A 25433-nucleotide genomic window follows, 5' to 3' on the forward strand; every position below is an offset into this window, starting at 1 on the left:
TTGTCTTAAGAAAGAACCAATCATTTTAAATGACTGCGTTGTTTCATCAAACTTCGTATTTAGCTTTATTTGTGTTGCTGTAGGGGTTTTTTTTGCGTATGTATTGCAATTCCCTACAAGGGGGGCGGTTTTTTAGAAAACCATTGTATTTTTGTACCTCGAAGGAGTCGCCACCAAACGTTATTCAAAGTCTCGTTTGGAAAGACCGCAAGTGACTCTATTTTGGATAAGGCTTTGAATCCTCGAAACGGATGGGTGAGATCCGGGCACGGGAACGAGATGCTTATTCCGCGAGCTTTAGAAATTATTCAAGTACGTGACATAGCATTTTCGAAAATATACCCTAGATTAGACTATGTGGGTTTTTAGAGCAAATAGAATCTCTAATTGTATGATGGTCACTTTGCTTTAAAGGTAATTTAAAGGAACCTAAGGCCGGTTTGTCCAAGAAATTATCTTTGTTAAGCGTGATGTAACCTTGCATTTTGTTGTATTTAGCATGTATGGTGATGGAAGCAATAAAGCAACATCACAATTGTAAATAAGTGCGGAATTAGTAAATACAAGACCCCCTAGAAAAGGACTAGGGAGTAGGTCCACATTGCCTAGAAGGACTAGGCAAGTAAAGATGCGGAATTGAATGCGGAATTGAAAGTGCGATTGAAGTTGCGGAATTGAAAGTGCGATATTGAAATTGCGGAATTAAAATTGAGATATTGAAATTGCGGTATTGAAAGGTGCATATTTGAAATTGCAATATTGAAAGGTGCATTATCGAAATTGCGATATTGAAAGTTGTACTTGGGCACATGAGATTCGAACGCCAAGCGGCTCCTTAAAAATAAGTGCGCCCGACACGAATTCAAAGCCAAAAATCTCAACTTGGGAGAAGTTGCTCATCCCAAAGTATCCTAGATTTTGCATATAGAACTTGAACTTGAAAGTTTGAATCTTGAAATATTGAACTTGAAATAATTGAACTTGAACTTGAAATATTGAAACTTAAGAGACTTGAATCTCAAAGATCGGGCCTTTTAATGTTGAAAAGGTTAGATCTTTGATGTGCTCTTATTTTGAAAGGATCCTAGTTTAGGGAAGTAGTCATGAACAACCCTAAACATTGTGGGATCTTGAAATTTGAAAACTTGAACTTGTATATTGAAAAAATGGAGTTTTGAATCTCAAAAGATTAAACCTTTAGAAGCTAAAAAGGTGTCATCTTTGATTACTCCATACTTGAAAATGATTCTAGTTCAAAGAAGTGATTGCAAACAACTTTGAACATCCTTGAATCTTGAAAGTTTGCATTTTTGTATTTTGAAAAGTTTGGATTTTGAAAAGATGTATGATTGTTGCAAGTGACATTTTTAGTAGTAAAAATGCCAACTTGCTAATCATTTTTGAAACAGGAAAATTAAAGGAACATGATTGAATATTGTGGGATTCGGAATTACCTATTTAGGTTTTGGCAAGAATTCCTTTTAGAGCTCCCAATTGCTTAGAACTTGAAGTTTGTATGTGTATTTGAAGAATTTTCGGACTTGAATTTGAGGCATAATTTTTGTATTACGACGTTGTATATTGAAGTTGCCTCCCTAAATGCTGAAAATTAGGGGGTATTTATAGGAGAAATGGCTGGAAACCGCCAGCCAGTGCCACCGCAGCACGCCAAACCAGCGCTGGGCGCTGGTGACGTGGCATATGTGTTGCCAAAATCAAGGACGCGGGCTCTGTCCTTGATTTGTCTTGTATTGATGTACCTTCGTACGAATAGTACGATGCTTGGCACGTAAGGCTTTCTTGGAGGTTAAGACTTGATTTTGCGTAAAAAAACAAGCCGTTGCGGGTTTTGAATTCCGGTTGTACGGGACGGGGCCCAGCTTGCTCGGTTTTGTGGGTCGGCGCCCGAATTTGACTTGGCTTATATGATTTTGAGTGGAAAAGGCCTAGTAAGACCAATGGAATGGTCTATTAGATGAGATTGTACTTGGATTTTGAAATTGGTTTTTTGAGATTTGTATTTTGTACCGAGTTCCGGGAGGGGAACGGTCGCGGGGATTGGATTTTGGATCTTGTATTTTGGAGATGTTCTTAGCAATTGGGATTTCCGCACGGAGTTATTCCAACCGCCTAGTAAGGATAATGGTATCGTCATCATCCCAGAGGGGAGACACAAATTAGGTGTCTACAGAAACCCCCACTTTGACTGAGCGTTCGGTTAGGAAAGCGCAAGTCAAAGTATTTCGAAAGGGACGGAGAATGATCAAGATGCTCTGCAATCAAGACCATTCTTTGTACGCCGGTACCTGCACCAAAACAGGCGTTAGAAAAAAAAAAGATAGAGTCTACCTCTGTTCGGCTGTGACGACTCCGGTTTGTACTTGTACTGTTCTTCCGCCATCGGTTCGGACGGAGCTTGGCATCGAAAATTTTGAATCTTAAATTTTTGAATCTTGAATTTTGAATTTTGAATACCCGGAGTTAATCCGTTGGGGATGTGCTTTGATGGGGATAAGAGCTTTTTACTGCATCTTAAGATTTTGACATTTCGGCTGACTTTCCTGGAGCTTGGGTCCGTTGGGAGTGGAACGCCTGAGTCATTGTATTTTTTGGACTTTGTATTCTTAAAATATTCATCTGTTTGTACTTGGAGATTCAGGTGTATACCCGCATTTTCGAAAGATGCCTGATGCGACGTTTCATGCTTGGTGCGGAAGACTGTAGCAGTAAAGGACGTGCAATCAGCACGGGAGACCGCGTGCGGCTGAATCTGCGCATGCAGCAGGCTGCGCCCAGCGCGGGCCTCGCCGCCTGGCGCGGGGCTGTGCTATAAAAGCACCCCTCGCCGTGCCATTTTGTGGCACATTCACTTGAAATTCTTTTGCTCTTTCTCTCAAAGGTCGATTAAGCTCTTCCCTTGGTCTTGTTCTTGCCTTGTCCATGTAAGTATTTCATGTTTTTGCTTATGAAAATACTTTAGGATTGCATGTAGTTTTGATTTTCTTGTACTTTGAAATGATGATTGCATGATAGTAGGCTTCTTGAATCTTGTAGAAAATTGTTTGATAGCCACTCGAACTTGAACTGTTGGAACTTGTAGATTTGAATTTTGTTGAAAAAAAAAATTTCTTGAATGTTGTACCTGGTGTTTGTAGATAGTAGTCTCACTGGTGACCTTGCGGGGTCTCAGGTAGAGAATAGGCTAGGATACCTACATGTTGTTTGTATAGTTTTGGAATGCGGGCTTCGGCATGGGTAGCCTAGACGTTGATGTTGAATTTGTATACCTGCTTCGACGTGGATAGCCTAGGCGTTGGTGTTGAACTTGTGTACCTGCTTCGGCGTGGATAGCCTAGGCGTTGGTGTAGAACTTAAATTTTTGAACTAGAGGTCCCTGACTGAATTAGTACTAGGGATTTTTGAATTTTTGACTTTGTAGAGGCTAGTATAGGATAGCCCCCAGTTTAGAATTTTGACACTTTGCACTCCACTTGATTTAGTATGCCTCGTCACACTCGGAGGAAGCTCGCCGAATGTTCGGTGGTTCCAGCTGCTGAGGAGGATGCTTCGGATGATAAAGCGGCCGCGATAAATGCGCCGGATGGGGGTATGATTCCCCGGGGAACACCTGTTTTTGTTGGTACTGGGTGGAGTCCTTTCGACCTAGTATTTCGACCGGAGTTCCACTTGTCTCAGCGGCCTCGCGCTGGCTTGGTGAGTCTTGTACTTATGTTTTGAATTTGTATTTTGTACTTGTATAGGTTTTGAGCTGACTCGTTCACCTGTAGGCCGATGGAAAGCCGTTTCGCACTTTCTGGTCCTTGGCGGAGGTTCAGAAGATCTTTAAAGCCCTTCGTGCTGATGAGGAGGCCATGGAGATCTGGTCACAGACGGGCCTGGCTGATTTCTGGCGTGCCATGGGAGGCACTTCGAGGAGAACGGGGATCAAACCCCGGTTGTGGGCTTTGTTGGAGCGGTGGTGGGATACCACCAACACCTTCCACATGACCTGGGGGGAGATCACCATTACCCCCTTTGAGTTTGCTATGATTACGGGTCTTCCTTTTTCTGAGAGGAATGTGACCTTTGATTCGGAGCTGACGTGGCGCTCGGGCGCTGCCAGGGCCTTGCTCGGCCCTGTTGTTGACTTGTCAGAGGATGACACCCATGCTTCCGTGACAGTGATTGTGGATGCTATCTGTGGTTTGGGTGTGTTCGCGGAGCAGAGGGTTAGGCTCTTCCTTCTAGCTTTGGTGAGCAGAGTTGTGGCCTCGAGCAGGAACAGTCGGGTGCATATTAGATTCCTGTAAGTTCTGCAGGACTTGAGGGCCGTTTTGAGCTACAACTGGGGTGGTCTGGCATATAGCCACCTCTTGTATGAAATAAAGTGGGCTTCCCGGACTGCGCCGGAGATTGAGCCGAGCATGGCTGCCCTGTGGAGTGTGCTGGAGGTATTAAAGACTCCTTGTATTTTGTTCCTAGTACTTGTATGTTTGTATTTGAACTTGACTGATGTTTTGCTTGCTTTTGAAAGATTTGGATATATGAGCACTTTCCGACTTTGGCACCGGATCGTACTGGAGTTGCGGCTTACCCGTATGTTGCCTCTTGGATAGGAGTGGTGCGCAGGAGGGTGCCTCTGGCGGCCTCCCGCAGAGCTTGGAGAGTTCTACCTGCTGATGAGGTAATCTTTTTGTATTGTTTTGCTCTCTTGTATTTGTATTTGTATTTGTATCGTTGCCTGAGTTGTGGCGTCCTTTTGCCAACGCGCCTGTACCTGCCTCGGCTGCTCGCGCCCATTTCTTGTCTGGACAACGGGTTTTGCTTCCAGGGGTGTACCGCCACGTGTGGTATTTGGGGGAGCGAGTGTCCCTTCAGCACCATTCGAGGGACGGGTTTGTCCCCAAGGACCCACCAGAGTCCATGCTGGCCCCGGATGAAGATCTTGCCCGGCTCTATGTGAACGCTAGGGGCGATGCGGTTTGCCGCTCTTGGAGGGATTTTGTAGAGAGGAAGGGTAGCTATGACAACTTCCTGAGGAGGCTGGCTCCACCAGTACGCTTCGTACTGCCGGTGAGCTTTTAAACTTTGCATCTTGTATTCTTGTATTCTTGTATAATTGTATGATTGTATGTAGGAGGAAGAGGTTGACCCTGAGGACATTCCTCATGCTGATAGGATCCTCCGCTATGAGAACTCGGACGGGGAACAGGCGGAGGTGACCATTCCTGTAGGTTCTCCTCCGCACCGGAGATCGTATGATGCTGTACCTGAGCATTATGCCGCTGTAAGTACTGTTGCATTTTTTGAAACTGATTGTAATCTTGTATTTGGAAATTGATCTTGAATTTGTATGCAGGCGCCTCGGGCGAGAGTGCGCCGTTGGATGCTCTTGATTGATTCCTGGAAGAGGCCAATTGTCAAGCTGACCCTGAAGCTTTCTGGCCGAGACAGAGAGGTGCCTTACTTGATCTCGAAATTTGTATTATTGAAATTTGAACTTTGGATGTTGATTCTTGAAATTGTATTTTGTATAGGAGCGCCGTCGAGATCGCATAGGTTCCGTTGATAGGGAGCCCCAGGCTGAGACGTCCTTGAGGCGGGAGGGACCGAGCTTGGACCTAGGACAGGGGTCTGGTGCTGGAGCTCATCAGAGGCATTCGGATGCTGATCAGAGGGCTGCCTCTTTTGTACATGTTGATCCTACCAGGCATTCGTTTGGAGGTGCAAGCAGTTCGAGGCCCTTTGTTTCTCCTCCCGGTTACTACTTCATAGGGAGTGGTCCTCAGCCTTGGGGTGCAGATTCATGGGCTTACTATGCGGAGATGGAGAGGATGCGTCAGGCTCAGATGTTTGCGCCGTACCAGTACATGGCGATGCCGCCGCCTTATCAGTATCCCTCTCCTCAGCAGGGAGTTCATCCCTCTCCTGGCACACTTCGTATCTCGGAGTAGGATTCCTAGTACCCCTGGGACGGAGCTAGATCAGGATCTGGAGCGCCTTAGGAGGCGGAACAGGGACAAGGCGCCTGTAGTTGACGTCACAGCTGATGATGACTCAGACTGACCCTGCATGGTATCGAGTTCCAGCTTGCCTGGGTTGATTTTGTATAGGCTGGATTGTATTTGTATGAATTTGTATGGTTTGGAACTTGAATTTTTGTATGGTTGTATGGTTTTGAACTTGAATTGGTTTGAAAATTTTGAAGTTTTGGCTTTTGTATGTTTGAATGTTTGATCTTGTACGCGTTGTGTGTGCTTTGAAATTTGTAGCTATATGCATGCATGAAAAATTTGCAAAAATTTGAAAAAAAAAATTGCCCATTTTTTCGGGTGTATATATCCACTATAAACCCCCCACTTTGACTGAGGTTTTTTGGTGAGGAAAAGCGCAAGTCAAAGTATATTCAACTTTTGCTATGCATATGCCGACTCGACTTAGGACGCCGATCTAGGACTAGAATGCTTGAATTTTGAATAGATTGACCCGAAATCTGCCCGAAGGGTTGATCCGGACTGCTTGAATTTGCGCGGCTTGCGGCTTTGTAATCTTAAATAATGGAGGTTTGTACTTTGCTGTCCGAAACACTAAAGAGTGTGTAGTCGGAGTCATAAAAGAGGACGGTGGCCTCGTCCTTTGGTGCAGGCCCCTGCGCCTAGCGCAGGACATGGCGCCTGGCGCCAGTATGCTGTCGTGCAAGCCGACTCTTGTATAAATAGGGAGTATTTCGAATCATTTCTTGCATCAATCCTTCCCTGCTTTTCCTTGTATACTGTTTCCTCACGAAAAAAAGAGAGAACATGGCTATGTCCTTTAAAAATGCCTTGAACTCGTGGCTTGGTTCCCTTGGCAAATTGGGGTGCTTACCTCCTTCCGGTTTGTAAAGATGGATGTGCACTTCATTCTTGCTGCTTTGGAGGCTTGGGATCCGAACCACCATGTCTTCCGCTTTGGGAATAATGAGGTATGTCCCCTCCCTAAAGAGTTTAGTGCCATATTGGGGTGGCCCATTATGCCGGAGCCATGCATACCCGGTGTTGAAGAACACTTTCTTGAGTTTTGAAAGATATTTGGGCTTGAAGCCCCCACTTTTGAGTGCTGTTGTATATGGCAGAGGGGTGGATTTGTCCCTCCTTGTCACCTACTTTCCTGGGCTTGATGTTCCCAAAGTTTTCCGCTTGAGGGCCTTGAGTTTTTGTGTCTTTGCTCGCTTCCTCTTTTCGAAGCAGGGGCTTGGCAATGGCGATGCCTCCCTAATAGAGATTGTGGAGCAGTTTTCTAATGGTCGGGACCCAATGCTGCTTGTGATTGGAGAAACATTGTTGGGCCTTGATTTGCTAAAGTCGGACCCCTCTTCTTTGCCGTCGAGAAGTACGGTATTACTCCAAGTAAGGATCTGGAGTCTTCTTGTATTTTGCATTTGTACTTGTATTTGAATTTTGAATGTTGAATTTTGAAATGCGTTTCTTGTATACTCCCCAAGGTTTGGCTTATGGAGAGGCTCATGCTGGTGGCACCACCGGAGAACATGGAGAGCTATAACAGGAAAGGGTTCACTGTGCGGCCCATGACATATGGCCGGCTTTCATTGGACGAGTGGCGATGCGCACTCTCTGGAATTTAATCTTGTATAATGTGTGTAGTTCCTTGGTGGGGAATTGCTGCCATGAGACATGCCCCTGGTTCTACTGCATTGAGGGTGCCAAGCCTCACAATGCTGGTCTTCTACTCGCCTGCTCGAGTGATGAGACAGTATGGCTTGAAACAGGAGATCCCGGACTGTACTGAAGAGAATTCGATACCTGTTGCGCTGAATGCAACTCGTCTTGAAGTTTGGAGGCGGTATTGGGTCGCCAAGCCATTCTTGAGTATCCAGTTCCCACCTGAGTCAGTTCCTCTGTCTGCGGGGTACATTGTATGGATGAGAGGCCTAAGCCATAGGGACATTTCTCTCTCTGGACAAGCTAGAGTACGAGGTTCTAGAGTTAGACGTCCTGCATCAACTGAATATGAGGAAGGTGACGGGAGTGTGGCCCATCCGGTGCTTGACCGTTCGGAGTCCAAAGGAGGTTCGTCGTCCTCCCGCCTTGGAAGGCTAGGAAGTTCCTTCTCCCGCCGCTTGGGCAAGGGGAAGATTGATGATTGATTGCGGGAGGAGTCAGGGGATAATACTCAAGGTGCCAAGACTCGAGAGCATAGTCGCCCGACCCTAGATCTTTGTAGGCTAAATGTGTTTGAAATTGTATTGGAAAGAATTGTGTTTAGAATGTGTTTGGAAGATGTGTTTGGAAAATGTGTTTAGGAAGTGAAAAGGCTTTTGAACTTTGCTTCACTTGATCCTGACTTTGTAAATAAAATTAGCTTTGAAGGCCTTAGAGCCAAATAAAGAGTTATTGTGTTAAATTCTGCTTGAACATGTTTTGCTTTGAATTGGCACATTTGGAATAAAGACAACAACAATTAAGTTTTGAAATTTGATTTAATTTTTAGGATGCCCTTAATTGAGGAAATTTTGAATTTTTTTGTATTAAAGTGGCCGGGCCTCGAAATGAGGTTGCCTACGTGTCCCGTTAGGGAATCAGGCCGGACGTAGTTCTGACTACCTTACAGGACTTTGAATTGGATTCTTGAATTTGAACGTGGAACTTAGACATAGAACTTCTTGAGTTGATCGAGGTTGGTCAGAGATCTGAATTCTGTTCCATCGACGTCTGTTAGTTCGACTGCTCCCCCGGAGAGGATCTTCTTGACAATGTATGGGCCTGCCCAGTTGGGTTTGAATTTTCCCCTTGGGTCCATGGTCATTGATGTTTCGGGTTCTGACCCTTTTGTTGAAATGTCTGGCCACTAGGCGCTGATAGACTCGTACATGGTGAGCGGCTTGAAGCCGATGCTCATCGACTATGACTAGCTCGTCATATCTTGCTTGTACCCATGCAGCTTCTGGGATTTTGCTTTCGAGGACTATCCTTAGAGAAGGTATCTCCAGCTCGATAGGTTGTACTGCTTCCATCCCATAGACCAATGAAAATGGAGTTGCACCCGTTGAAGTGCGAATTGAAGTTCGATATCCCCACAATGCGAAATGCAGTTTCTGGGGCCAGTCCTTGTAATTAGTAGTCATTTTCATGATGATGGTCTTGACATTTTTGTTGGCTGCTTCGACTGCCCCCATTGGTTTGTGGGCGATAAGGCAAAGATCGATGATGTTGAATCTTGTACTCGGTGAATAGATCTTCACACTCTCCTTGAAAATGGGTTCCCTGGTCACTGATGAACTCGTGGGGAACGCCGTATCTGCATATGATGTTTTCTTGTATGAACTGGGCCACTTACTTGGAACCCAACACTTTGAATGATCTGGCCTCTACCCATTTGGTGAAGTAGTCGATAGCAACTAGTATGAACTCATGACCCCCGGTGCCCGTTGGAGTGACTTTGCCGATGACGTCGATACCCCAGGCTGAGAATGGCCACGGTGATGATTGAGAGTATAGCAATGATGAAGGAATGTGCTTCAGATTCGCACACCTTTGGCAGGTAGGACATTTCTTGACAAAGAGGTAACAATCCCGTTCAAGGGTAGTCCAGTAGTATTGAGCCATGATGATCTTGAGGGCTAGCATCTTCCCGTTCATGTGGGTGCCACAGACTCCAGCATGTATGTTGTCCATGACTCTTTGAGCTTCGTGCTTGTTAACACATCGGAGGTTAGGACCGCCAAGGGACCTTTTGTATAGAATGCCGCCTTCTATGACGAAATTGGCTGATTGTAATCGTAGATCCCTTTGATTTTTGCTTGAAAAGTGCAGGGGATACTCTGAATTTTGTAGATACCTTTGAATGTCTGTAAACTAAGGTTCATCCCCGTCTTGCTCGACGTCGTCAATAGCATGGACATATGCTGCTTCTTGACGTGTTTCAATTGTAAGTGGCATTTCAGCCATGCCATTTGGGATGTTGATCATTGAGGCCAGCTTTGCAAGTGCATCGGCGAATTGTTTTCCTCTCTCGGGAGGTATGTATAGCGAAGCTCTTCTATCTGCTCAGACAGCTGCTCAAGGTAGGACTGGTATGGAGCCAAGCTCTCACTCCTCACTTTCCATTTCCCGGAAATTTGATTGATGATTAGGGAAGAATCCCCGTACACTCGAAGTTTTTGGACACCCAATGCTAAGGCGGCTTCCAGGCCCATGATGCATGCTTCATATTCTGCCGCATTGTTTTTGACGTTAAATTGCAGTTTTGCTGATATAGGAATGCGAGTGCTGTCTGGGGCTACTAGAATTACTCCAACACCACACTCGTTCTGATTCGAAGCACCGTCGAAATGCATTGACCAACTGTCATCACTGGTCATTAAGATTTGCTCGTCGGGTAAGTCGTATTCCTCCTCTTCTGCCTCGACAGGACAGTCGGCTAGGAAGTTTGAGACTGCTGAACCCTTGATAGACTTCTGCGGGATGTATTTGAGATCGAATTCTGCTAACATGACCAACCACCTGGACAACCGTCCGTTGAGAGCTGGTTTTTCGAATAGATACTTGAGAGGATCCGCTTTGCTGATCACATGTACTGTATGGGAGAGCATGTAGTGCCTTAGTTTCTTTGTGGCCCAAACCAAGGTGATGCTGAGTTTCTCGAGCTGAGTGTACTTGGTCTCGTACTCGATCATTTTTTTGCTTATGTAGTATACGACGTTCTCCTTGCCTTCAACTTCCTGGGCGAGCATAGTGAAGGAAATAATGCCCTTGGTCCAAGTATGCATTCTATGTTAAAGTCTAATAAATGCGGTTCAGTATTAATTAACAAGTTAATAATTCAGTGAGATCAAGTGAGCTGAATGCCTAGTTAGAGGTCGCTTCAGTTCAAGTGGAATTAATGATATTAATCCACAGATTACTCTTGACTGAACCCGTAGGGTCACACAAATAGTACGTAAACGGATCAAGTATTTAATGGCATTAAATACTCCATCTATGGATATTCGGAATCGACGGATCTTGGTTTCAGTGGGAGCTGAGATCGTCACAGGCAAGAAATGAATACTCCGGAAACGATGATATTGCCGGAAACGGAAATATGGATCGTATCGGAAATATAAATATTATCCAAGTCGTAGATGTTGCCGGAAACGGAAACATGGTACGTATCGGAAAATATTATCGGAAATGGAAATATTGCCGGAATCGGAAATATTGCCGGAAACGGAAATATTGTCAGAATCGAAAATATTATCGGAATCGAAAAATAATTCCGGAAACGGAAATATTAAATATTTGTTCGAAACGGAAATTGATTCCGGAATCGGAAATATTAAATATTGTTCGTATCGGAAATAAATTCCGGAATCGGGAATTTAATCGGAAGCGCGTCGTACGAATTAGCATCGGACGAGACTTGCTAGACGAAGGCCCAGCACGAAGCCAGGCCTACGCTCAGCAAGCCCAAGCGCCCAAAAACACGCTGCCAAGCCACGCCCGGTCCAGCGCAAGGCCAGGCCCAGCAATGGCCTTGGCGCGCGCGCGGGGCTGCGACGAGTGGGCTGGCGCTGTGCGTGGGCCGCAAGGCCTGCGTGCGGTGCTAGCGTATCACTCGAAGTGTGTTACTCGAATCCTAAGGCTACCGGGATTTGTCGTATGATTAAATCTAATCCTAAAAGATTTAGTTTATTTAATTAGAGTCCTAGTAGGATTATAATTAAATAAATTAGTATCCTAATAGGATTCCAAATCCTTTTCCATAACTCTATAAATAGGTGCCTAGGGTCACATATTTACATCAAGTATTCAAGTATTCAAAGTGATTTTGAGAGCAAAAATTCAGTCACACAATTGCCTATAAGTGCCGAAAATTCTAAGTACCTTAAGGGCGATCCTAGTTGGTCAAGCTTAAGGCGGATCCGGACGTGCTGTGGACTATCTACGGAGGGACGACACTTGGAGGCCTAAAGACTTGTTCTTGTTCGGTTCGGGCGCAGCTAGGGAAGGCACGCAACAAAGAGTATGCATCTAAACTATGCTAAATGATTATGTGTAAATAATATGCTTTCCTGGCTTTATGGTTTTTCCGCATGATTTATGAATTGTCATATGTATCATAACCTAACAGTGGTATCACGAGCCTCTTATTATTTTCATAATCTAAATTGCATGAACATGGTTAAATATTACAAATTTGCAAGAATTAAAAGGGGTGATTAATTTTCGTAATTGTTAATTAATTGCAAATTGCGTTTATTTAATTATACGTACGCAGTTTTTCGGCAGTTTCTTCGTTACTCATCCAAATCGAGTGATTTTTGTGTCAATTCCGCATGTAAAAGGCATTCTAAAATTTTGACAAAAATAGTGTTTTTCGGCCGAACCCAGAATTCTCAAATTCGAAGCCTAACTATGACTTTTCGGAGGTTTTAGTTTTTCGAATGCAAAATTTCGTAAATTTAAGATGTTAAATTAAATATTTGCGATTCTTGTTGATAAATCTTGAATTTTTGATTGACCTACTGTATATGTTTAACAAGTTTGAATGCCTAGCCTTGTTAATTATGCAATCTAATTTGTAATTATGATTAATTTGTTGAAAATTGGAATAATTTAGAATTAATTTGATTTTCATAATTAGTTATAATTTAATTAGATACCTATGATTAAAAACCACCATAAAAATTGTAAATTTATGTTAAATTTTAAATTTTTATGACCTAGACTTGAATCCATGTTAATCGGAAATCAATTGAATAATAAATTTTCGATTTTTCTCCTTAAAATTATGAAATTAATATTATTTATTAATTTGCCATTAATTTTGAATATAAATTTTAAATTTTTATGCGATTCGCTCATATAACTTGCACGCACAAAGCAATGGACGCTACGTGTTACCCTTAAGGGGTGTTGTATAGTGCGGGCATGTGACGACGAGCAAGGGAGCTCATCGCCCATGCGGTACGAATGCAATGAGCAAGGCCATGGTGCACGAGCACAAGGCAGCAGCCCTGCCTTGTGTCGTGGGCTGTGAGCAATGGGCGCATGGGCAAGAGCAAGGCACGAGCAGTCGCGTGTGGGCAGCAAGCGAGCTGCGCCACAGCGCGCACTGCCTCGCGCGCAGCGAGCGTAAGCTCGCGTGCCACGAGTGCTGCGCCAAGCATCGATCGCTCGCGCGCAGCGAGCGCTATTGTGCGTGCGACGAGCGCTGCGCCCAGCGATGGCGTGCGAGTGCTTGTTGTGCATGCGACGAGCGCTGCGCCCAGCGATGGCGTGCGGGTGCGTGTTGCGACGTGCGACGAGCGCTGCGCCCAGCGATGGGCTGCGGCAGCATGCTCGTGCGTCGAGCGCTGGCGCGCGCTGCGAGCACCAGCTCGCGTGATGCCTTGCGATGGTGAGCAGCAGCGATGCGAGGCAGCGCATGGGCTGCGCGCACATGGCCAGCGATGGCTGTGTGCGTGTGGCCCATGGGCGTGCGATGCGTGGGATTGTTGCGTTGCGATTAGATCGTTTTGAAATTTTTAATTTGAAATTTTCAGTTTACGTAATTTTAATTAATTTTAAAATTAATAATTTAAATTATTTTCTTGGATTTTAATTTTGAATATTGTAATTATAATAAATTTTATTTATTCTAATTATTTTACTAAAATTAAAAATCATGAATTAATTTAAATACGACTGAAATTAAATTAAACTTTTGGATTCAATTATAAATTTATATGAGCTTTAAATTTTAATTAAATTTGTATGTTTCCGGTTAGACTAGAAATACATTTTTATGTTTAAAATTAGTAAAGCATATGAATTTATTGGTTTAAGTGGGAGCCCCTTTTAGTCATAAACTCTTAATTAGGTCTACAAATCCTTAAGGTTAAAACAACTTGATTAGAATTAATAAGGACTGAATAATTGGTAGATTATTGGTGCCCTTGATTAATTGCTGCAAATGTTTATGTGATGCATAATGTGTTTTACTAACCAGCTATGTGGGCCATTCATGTTAATGAATGGGTGAATGGTATATATTGTATATGTACTGTTTTGCAGGTTATGAAGTGACTAGTATGGCCCAAATAGGATAGAAAATATGGTCTGCGTACCATTAATTTGAATGTAATTGGTCTAAAGTACCAAAGTTGTTTTTCAATTCAAATATGGTCTGCGTACCATCAAATAGTTGTAATTAGTTTTAATTATAGCTTATCCTATTTGGAGAAAATGGTGCCTCCCAGGAGATTTTCAAGACGGACTTTGAAGTTAAAGCTTCAAGATGAAGTCGGGCCATACTAGATCACATTTATCTTATGCATGTTTTAAGTTATTTATTGCTTTTAAATATGTCTTAAAATGCATGAGATCAAAGCTTGATTATGTTGCATGATTAAGGATTTTAGTTCACTTAAAATCTAACCGACATAGTAAGAGCCTTAAGTTCCATACTTAAAAATTGAGTTAAAAGGTGCCATGCCAAAATATACACTTGCTTGGATATCCTTTACATCAATCTAGTAATAGTTTTCGCTCAGCGAGGTGTTACTTATTGGTCCTAAAGGGGCAAGGTACACAAATAATTGTGAGTACATGTTAGTTTTGGTGAAACTCAATGATATAAGTAAGGAGTCCTTTTATGTCGTGGCAAAATCGATAGGTTTACCTAATAAGTTCTTAGACGTGCCTATCAACCAAGAATAGTTTCTAGACTATTAGCAAAAGGTTTTTGCTTACCTAAAATGTTTTAGGATTGAGTCGACAAACTGTGCTTAATTCTTCAATGGTTTTAGGATCTTGGAATCATTTTATTCACACCTGCCGGAACAATAAATTCGAATAAAATGTAATAACCTGTTTGAATTGCATGATTGCTTTAATTTTCAAGTTATTATTCATGATAAATGTTTAGACTTTGCATGCTTCAATGTATGTTTTAATTATTGTTTATAATTAAATATCTTGCACTGCGGTAAATCCTTTTAGAAAGGTAACAGTAAATTTCCTCGATTGGTAATGAATCCAAGAACGATTCACGGAAATGAGAGAAAATGAGCAATTTAAATGTACGTTTCTTTTAGTGACTTTTATAGTTGTTTTCGAGTATCAAAATCGAATGGCAAACCAATTGGTGCTTGTGAATTCAAAATACAATGTAGTTTTGAGATCATAAAGCATTGAGTTTAAACGCTCAGCTTTACCAATGGTTAACAACCTAAAATCTTTTTTCCATTTAATTCTCGAATGAGTCTAGTCCCTAGACATTCGAATAGATCGATGCTTAGAGAACTTTAGAAGCTTCTGGTAAGATCATCTAGTTGAAACAAAATATTCAACATAAATTAAAATGGTAAAGAACCTTGTTGGTGACATTGGACATGTCTAACAAAGTATAAAAGTCAACACTAAAGAATTCAATTCTTAAGACTATAAGAAAGGGTACAAGAAATAGGAAAACAAGGAACAAATGAAAGGAGTTTACGATTCCGTTTTTACCTATAAGTTTATGTTTAAAGAGAAGTGACCTAGCAATCAAACTTCCTTGGTATCATATACCGCTTGAGGTTCTTACTTCGGTAATAACTCAAACAATGGAAGCTAGGCTACACTAATGACCTACAAGTGGGAAATGAAGCATGGCAATGCTACATTAGTTGTAGGGTCATCTAGTTTGTTTTAAGTCCTTTCAAGGCTGGAACTTAATGGCTATTTTGTTCCATAATCAGCATACCTAAATTTCTACTTCAAACACAGAAAGACTCACATTCAGAAGAACAAAAACAATTCTTGTTTGTTTGTTTGTTTGTTTGTTTATTTGAATGAAATGGCCATTTACGGGTTGAGTCAATATGCTTGATTAAAACAAACAACTCTTTAACAATAAGAACTTTACTAGGTTCAAATCAATCTCTTGATTTGAGTTCCACTAACCTTTAGCATTGTTTCTTAGACCATATCAACAAGTTAACATTCATAAGCTCTATTTTGATGGACTTTTGAAAGTTGATTGATTTCTAGATCAATTCAAGACAAGCTAGTCTTACTTGTTGAAAGTAACAAAAGATATGAACTATTGTTAGAACGCCTAGACAATAGAGTTCAAAGCTAAAGAAAGATTTTATGACTTTATTATTTCACATGGATTTGAGTGAATATGGTTATTTACTCAAATGTGATATAAGTTGAATCTGTTTGGCTAGTTCTAAGATTCAGAAGTATAAAATCCACTTGGCAAGAAATCATAAAGATCTAGGTTAGATCATGTTGATGATTACTTGAGACCAAATATGATCATCAATGATTGTGTGTTGTAATTTCACAATCTAGGTCCATAAGATATGGCATATCTTAGTTGGAATAATCGAAGTCAATTAGTACTTGATTCGATTAATGATGAATCATAAAGACTTTTCCTATAATTTCTAAACAAAATGCTCAACTACCACCAAACTAAACCAAATTCGTCAAAGCTATTGAAAAGTAACTTCAGAATAACTTTTCATAAAATATATCTAGAGAGTTGCAAAACTCAGTGGGAGCTTAGTGTTTGTCATTCGACAAACTAAGACCAAAGTATAGATATATGTTTCATTGTGATTTATTCAAATGAGACACAAGGGTATTGTTTCTACCACGAATTTTTGAGAACATAATGTTTGTTTGCTCGAAATAATGTCCTTTTGGAGATTCGTTTCCAAAATGACAAGTGGGAGAAAATAGACCTCGAAAGTCTTCGAGGCGAACAACAAACATAAACGGACATTCCGGAGGCTTTTCGAAGTGCTTCAGAAAAACCGAACTTATTCTTTAAGGACTTTAGAAGTGGCTTTAAAGAATAGACATCTCTTAGAAGACTTTACAAGTGCTTCAAAGAGAATAGAATATTCAAAGGACTCTCAAAGTGCCTGTTGATATTCTATTGTTTGATGTTCTATACCCAAGTAGGCATAGAGTTCAAGTCACTGGAACTATGAGATTCTTCTATTAGATAGTAAAGAAACATAGAGTTCTGGTCAATGAAACTATGAGATTCTTCTATTAGATAGTGAAGAAACCTACAACTTGCAGTCAAACTATTATCATGTAGATTAATGAGTTTGTGACTTGTAAGAAAGCTATGACGAAACCTAGATTCCCTAAAATGGTTAGAGGCCATATATAGACTCAAATGTTTTAAATGGTTAGAGGCCATAAAACATACTCAATGTTTTGATGACAAAATTGAAATTTTGTTGATTTGCAAGAATAGGTTCACACCTATTGGTTGCAAGTTTGTTTTAAGGATAAAAACCATCAAACATGAAATTGTGTTCACACACAAAGCGAGATTAGTTGCCAAAGGTTACAAGCAAATTCATGGTGTGAATTGTGTTGAAACCTCATGCATAATCGTAATGCTCAAGTCTATAATTCAAGCAATGATTGCATATTGGTACATATAGCAATTGGATGACAAAACGTATTCCTCAATCAAATGTTGGAATAAACTATGTACATGGTATGTCATAGGATTTGTGGATCCAAATAAATGCTTGAAAGAGAAAGCTAGCTTATAAAATCTAAGTACGGATTTAAGCAAGCAATTGGGAATTGGAATTATATTTTAATGAAGCTAATAAGTATTTTAGTTTCATAAAATATACATGATTCTTATAGATATATAAGAAGTTTAGTGGGAGTACATAAAAACTTAATTGGTCCTATGTGTATCACACACATATCTCTCTATTGTGAAATAACATTCAAATGCTAATGACTTAGATTTGAAATTATTCATCAATGACGGACAAAGGCGAAACTTAGTACATACTGGGTATTAAGATCTATTTACAAAGATCTTATGATATTGTTTTGGATTAAGTAATGGCATTTACTAAATCAAACACGAAAGTCTCCATTGGAGATATTCGACCCATTGAATAAATCTAAGTAAATGATGTTTGAACTATGTATAAGCATTTACTAAGTTAAACATCAAAGAGTCTAAATGAGATTCTTAACCTATATTATATATCAAAGAATTTAGCTGAATTTAGTATCTACTGAAACTAGATAAGCTAAAGTTACATGAATAGAATTCAATTGGGAATTATTCTGCAAAAGAATTTATCATGTATGATATAATATGAGGATCGCCAAAAACGTATCGTATGACTTTAGGCATGACGAACATATACCAATCTCTATTGATCTAAGTGAAGATCAAATGGATTGAGATCAAGAATACTTATGGTACTTGAAAAGGTACATAGGAATAGTTCTTGATTCAAGGAAATAAAGATATGCTAAATATTGATGCTACACGCATAAACACTGGCAAAGGATCAAGCAAGACCCTTTGGAGTTAACCATTGATAAGGACGAGCTATAGAGCATCGTGTTTTGAAATGGCAACATGGATTGGAGACCATGAGTTGTTGCGTGGGATATTAAAATATTAATTTCTATGTTCTAAGATACAGCTGGAAAGTATTCCACATATCTGTGAACTGCTTGGATAAGTAATTCCAAACAAAGCATCACTAGCAACCTATAAAGTTGAAGTAAAAGTACTTATTGCCTAAGAAGCAATAAAACAGGGTTGTTTATGTTAAAGAGTTCTTCACTGAACTTGGGTAGATCACATGTCTGCTGGCTTGATGGTTCTTCATTGAAAAAATGCGTAGAACCACTCTTGAAGCAAGAAAAGACTAGATCAGAAAATAAACATACTCAAAAGATCTTATCATCTATCTCGAAGAACATTCGATGAAAAGGATATTAAGATTGGCAAAGCATGATAACTAAACCTATGCAACAAGTGAGAAACAACACTCACATTGTAGCACTGGAAATCAAGCATAGCTTTGAATTCCATGAACTGTTTTAGAAGATGGGTTTGAGGCCCATGGTGGTAAAACATTGGGGTTGAACATTTATCATATATGAAACGAATTTTCATATTCCATTTAATCTTGGTTTAGTATTAAATGATGAGTCCCTTCAATTTGACGATATATTCAAGATAGACTGTCAGGACCAGTCCTGTGACTAAGAAATGTCTATCAAGTGAACTTGAATGTCAAAGGTTGAAAATGGTCCCTAGTCGGAGTTTTCTATAAAATTGGACGCATAGAAAACGTTAGACGACTAGAATGCAAGATGACTAGTAGTTCTGTTTCTTGAACTATGTGGACATGGCAATGTCATAATCATTTGCATAGATACTTACTTTGGGAAGACTAGTATCGGACAAGACCTATGAAACTTTACTGTAAGAGATGAAAATCTGTCATAAGTAAATTTCATTAAAATTATTAGACACTAAATCCTCAATACCTGAGTGATTTGAGATTACTTGTTTGAGAACTGGTTGCTTTGACGTTGACCAACCGTCGCACCGTAAAAGGAGGCTATAAAGGCAACGCTCAGGTAATCACCTATCAAACGAAGTCTAATCTCAAGATCGCAAGATTGGGATTGTCCTCCCATAAATCGGGATGAGATGCTTAAAAGTTGTACAAGGCCACTCGGAGAGCTAGAAACTGTGAAATGCATGGCCGTGCTCGGATGAATCATAGGCTATGATTATCTGTTTATTTGATCAGTTGAACTCTGAAACCGAGGAACACCTCTGGACATAATAAGGATGACAACTCTTACCTTATGTTCAAGAGCAAGCATCGAGCGACAAAGGAATTAGGAAATGCACACTTGTCCCTAAGGACAAGTGGGAGACTGAAGGAAATAATGCCCTTGGTCCAAGTATGCATTCTATGTTAAAGTCTAATAAATGCGGTTCAGTATTAATTAACAAGTTAATAATTCAGTGAGATCAAGTGAGCTGAATGCCTAGCTAGAGGCCGCTTCAGTTCAAGTGGAATTAATGATATTAATCCACAGCTTACTCTTGACTGAACCCGTAGGGTCACACAAATAGTACGTAAACGGATCAAGTATTTAATGACATTAAATACTCCATCTATGGATATTTGGAATCGACGGATCTTGGTTTCAGTGGGAGCTGAGATCGTCACAGGCAAGAAATGAATACTCCGGAAACGATGATATTGCCGAAAACGGAAATATGGATCGTATCGAAAATATAAATATTATCCAAGTCGTAGATGTTGCCGGAAACGGAAACATGGTACGTATCGGAAAATATTATCGGAAATGGAAATATTGCCGGAATCGGAAATATTGCCGGAAACGGAAATATTGTCAGAATCGGAAATATTATCGGAATCGGAAAATAATTCCGGAAACGGAAATATTAAATATTTGTTTGAAACGGAAATTGATTCCGGAATCGGAAATATTAAATATTGTTCGTATCGGAAATAAATTCCGGAATCGGGAATTTAATCGGAAGCGCGTCGTACGAATTAGCATCGGACGAGACTTGCTAGACGAAGGCCCAGCACGAAGCCAGGCCTACGCTCAGCAAGCCCAAGCGCCCAAAAACACGCTGCCAAGCCACGCCCGGTCCAGCGCAAGGCCAGGCCCAGCAATGGCCTTGGCGCGCGCGCGGGGCTGCGACGAGTGGGCTGGCGCTGTGCGTGGGCCGCAAGGCCTGCGTGCGGTGCTAGCGTATCACTCGAAGTGTGTTACTCGAATCCTAAGGCTACCGGGATTTGTCATATGATTAAATCTAATCCTAAAAGATTTAGTTTATTTAATTAGAGTCCTAGTAGGATTATAATTAAATAAATTAGTATCCTAATAGGATTCCAAATCCTTTTCCATAACTCTATAAATAGGTGCCTAGGGTCACATATTTACATCGAGTATTCAAGTATTCAAAGTGATTTTGAGAGCAAAAATTCAGTCACACAATTGCCTATAAGTGCCGAAAATTCTAAGTACCTTAAGGGCGATCCTAGTTGGTCAAGCTTAAGGCGGATCCGGACGTGCTGTGGACTATCTACGGAGGGACGACACTTGGAGTCCTAAAGACTTGTTCTTGTTCGGTTCGGGCGCAGCTAGGGAAGGCACGCAACAAAGAGTATGCATCTAAACTATGCTAAATGATTATGTGTAAATAATATGCTTTCCTGGCTTTATGGTTTTTCCGCATGATTTATGAATTGTCATATGTATCATAACCTAACACATAGCCCCTACTGCTGAATTTGTGGTTGTGAGGTAGAGCCTGAGGGGAATCCTGGTATGGCTGGTTTTAGTACTGGTGGGTTGGAAAGGTAATCCTTGATAGCGTCAAATGCATGCTGACAGTCGCCATCCCACACTTTGGGCTCGCTTTTTCGGAGCTTTGGAAATACCGGTTCACAGATCATTGTGAGTCTTGAAATGAACCTACTGATGTATTGTAGTCTCCCGAGAAAACCCCGAATTTCCTTTTCATTCGTTGGTGGTTGCATCTCGAGAATTGCCTTGATTTTCGAAGGATCAGCCTCTATGCCCCGAGAGCTGATAACATATCCGAGTAACTTGCCTGACGTTACCCCGAATGCACACTTTTGCGGATTGAGCCTCATGTTGTATTGCCTGAGCCTGTTGAAAAACTTTCGAAGTACTGAGGTATGCTCGTGTCGCTCTTTGGATTTGACAATCATGTCGTCGACATACACCTCAATTTCCCTGTGAATCATATCGCTCATGATGGCTGTGGCTGTTCTTTGATAGGTTGCTCCTGCGTTCTTCAGTCCCAACGGCATAACTGTATAGCAATATGTACCCCACTGAGTGATGAAGGTTGTCTTCTCCATGTCCTCCTCTGCCATGGGAATTTGATTGTAGCCTGCATACCCGTCCTCTAGCTGCTTGGAGACTTTGCTTCTCGAATAAACCCGGCCTCTAGCTACTTGGAGACATCTTCTTGAATTTTGAGGGAAACGTCCGGTTTCATGCGACGGAGTTTCTGCTTGATGGGCTTTGAACCTAGAATGAGGGGAATTGTATGCTGACCGATGCTTGGATCAACCCCTGGCATATCATGATAGGACAATGCGAAGTCGTCTATGTACTCTGAAAGTAGCTTGATAAGATCATCCCGCTCTGCTTGAGATAGAGTTAAACCAATCTGAACTAGTTTTGAATCACTGTTGTTAGAAAGGCATTCAGGGGTTTCCTGTCTTATATCAGAGGAGCATCCTCTAGAAAGTGACAATCTTGAAAGATCTCGAATCCGGGGTAAAGGATCCCCTTTGAAGAGTCATAGAAAGGCTCTGGAAAGTCGAAGTATAGGTCATCCTCTCCTTCTTTTACGAATTTCCCATTGAGTGTAAGTTGATGAGGAGGTATTTTGAATTGATCTTTGCCAGCTCGACGGGCCTTTAGCTTAGTCTTTTGCTGCCTGTCATCGAACTTAGTTGGCTTGTATCCCAGACCACAACAGTTGGTCTGTCCTTGGGCCTTGAAAGGAGATTCGGTAGGCGGTGGCAGAGTAGTGCCCAAGAAGCGCCCACGCTTGATCATCATGCGCTTTTCCATGGGATTCATTTTGGAGTCGATGGCTCCGACTTCAGCACTGAATCCCCAAAGGTCTTCATCATTGTCATCATGTTCGATTAGTATCAGAGCTTTGTCAGCTATCTTGGTCCTCGGATGGGACGCATGCAGGGTAATGACATTTCCTTGGACCTCCATTCGGACTTTCTGATGGAGTGAGGATGGCACTGCTTTGAGGTCATGGATCCAAGGTCTCCCCAAAAGGAGATTGAAACTTGCTTTGATGTTGAGCACTTGAAAGCTTACTTTGCGCTCGATCGGTCCTGTGCGGAGTAGTAGAGTGAGAGTTCCCATTGCTTCCCGGCGAGTGTTGTCATAGGCACGAACACCTTGGGAGGAACTAGAAAAGTCACTAGGGTGAAACCCAAAGTTTCAGCAGTGCGAAGAGGACACACGTTGATGGCTGACCCATTGTCCACTAGAGTCATGGGAATGATTTTGTCTTTTTATTCAACAGTCAGATAGAGAGCCTTGTGATGGCTTGCCCCCTCAGGTGGGAGGTCTTCATTTGTAAAGGTGATTTCTTCTTCCAGATTCGTAAGTAACCCGATCAACTCGTCAGGAGTGACTTCTGGGGAGACATTGAACTTGACAAGAGCATTGATAAGAGCAGTGCGGTGCTCCACAGAGGAAGCCATGAGTTACCAAATATTAACCTCTTCCTTAGTGCGCTTCAATTGTTTGATCAAAGGGTTCTCCTCGGTGGGTAGAGGGATACTAGTTGCCGGTGTCGTCCTGTTGACTGGCTCTTGAATCCGACCGGACCTAGTCATGACTTGAACACTGTTTTCTGCTTTAGGGCCCAAGTACCAGTCGGCGCTCACAATTTCTCGGCATTCATCGTCACAGATGTTTTCAATAGGAGGGTCCTGATATGTGTCTTCATCATCGCTGGCCCATATCCCACAGATGTCTTCTTGAGGTAATCTAGGCTCCAAGTTTTCACTTGGCTGCGCAAGGTGGAGCGCAGGCTTCTGTTTATGAAAGATCTCCTCTACCTCGAAAGGGCCACAGCATGGAAAAGAGTTTCCTGATTGTCCTCGAGAGCCCTTATGCGAGCCTCATCTTCCTCAACACGTTCATAGAGCTCTGCTACAGCTGCTGCTAGTGAAGTCATCTTGAATAGGATTCTGAGAGGAGGAGTCCGAGCACCTATTTAGCACATGATTTTGAACCTTAGAACTTGAACTTCCCGACACATGATATGATATGCATGCAATGAATGAGACCTAGACTTGACTCTAAGTGCCACTCCGAAGATTCGGGATTTTGGATTTTGTATTTGTACTCGGGATTTGCAACCCGTTGGAAGTGTTTGAGAGGAGCCTTCATTATTTGGTGGAAGTTGACTCTTTGTACTGGAATTTGGAATGTCGAAAAAAGAATATTTCGACCTATTGGACCTTGGACTATTTTAGGGGAATTTCAACCCATCGAGAATTTCGAAATCGGACTTGTACTGGGAGATTGAATTTTGTATTATTTCAAGGGAATTTCAACCCGTCAATATTTTAGGGGAATTTCAACCCGTCGTACTCGGAATATTTAAAGGGAATTTCAACCCAATTGAAAGGGAATTGATTTTGTATTATTTCAAGGGAATTTCAACCCGTCAATATTTTAGGGGAATTTCAACCCGTTGATGGGATGCGAAATTTGAACTTATACTATTTCAGGGGATTTTCAACCCATTGGAAAAAGAGGGTTTTGAACTTGTATTATTTCGGGGGATTTTCAACCCATTTTACAATTGGACTTGTATTATTTCAGGGGATATTCAACCGGGGATTTTCAACCCCTTTGACAATTGGACTTGTATTATTTCAGGGGATTTTCAACCCATTTGACAATTGGACTTGTATTATTTCAGGGGATTTTCAACCCATTGAATAGGAGTTTGAATTTGTATTATTTCAAGGGATTTTCAACCCATTGGAAGTGTTTTGATGGATCGAATTTGTATTATTTCAGGGGAGTTTTAACCCATTGGAATTGTTTGGAATTTTGAATTTGAGAGCAATGGAAAGCAAGGATTTGCAGCTCGAAAATGAGTTTGAAGTTTGAATTTGATTCAAAGTTTGAACTTTGAACTGGAAAGGACGCACTTTTGTATATAGAATGTGAGGCTTTGAATATGGAAAATCCGGCATTATGCCGCCATGAATTTGAGACATTGAATTTGGGAATTTGAAAGTCCGGCATTATGCCGCCGTGGACTTGGAATTTTGAAGTGTTTGAAAATGAGATCGAATGAGGGAGATTATGCCATCATGGATTTGGAATTGGAAGATTTGAGATTTAAAGGTTTGGAATTTTTGAACTTCAAACTTGAGGTTTGAAATGTTGAATGGAAAAGTCGGCATTACGACGGTATGAATTTGGAACTTGAAACTTTGAGCATAGGATTTGAAACTCGAAACATTGACATGGGATTTGAGGTTTGAAAGTTGGAGTTGAAAGGTTGGCATTACGCCGGTCATGAGCTTAGATATTTGAACTTGAGGTTTTGAGATTGGCAACTTGAGTTTGAGGTTTGAAGACTCAAATGTTTGGACTAGAAAATCCGGCATAACGCCGTTGGATTTGAGTTTTGCACTTGGAATTTGAAACTTGAAATTTGGAAAATCCGGCATTATGACACCATTGGATTTGGAAATTTGAAAATTGAGGTTTGGACTAGAAAATCCGGCATTATGACGCCGTTGTATTTGGATTTGGAAATTGAAGTTTGGACTAGAAGATTTGGACTTGAAACTCGAAATTTGGACTAGAAAATCCGGCATTATGACGCCATTGGATTTGAGTTTTGAATTTGAAATTTGAGGTTTTGAAATAGAAAATCCGGCATTATGACGCCGTTGGATTTGAACTTGAATTTGAAATTTGAAATTTGAAATGGAAAATCCGGCATTATGACGACGTTGGATTTGAACTTGAATTTGAAAATTGAAATTTGAAATGGAAAATCCGGCATTATGACGCCGTTGGATTTGAACTTGAATT

This window comes from Spinacia oleracea, chromosome 4 (assembly GCF_020520425.1).
Source record: "Spinacia oleracea cultivar Varoflay chromosome 4, BTI_SOV_V1, whole genome shotgun sequence".
Classification (NCBI taxonomy): domain Eukaryota; kingdom Viridiplantae; phylum Streptophyta; class Magnoliopsida; order Caryophyllales; family Amaranthaceae; genus Spinacia; species Spinacia oleracea.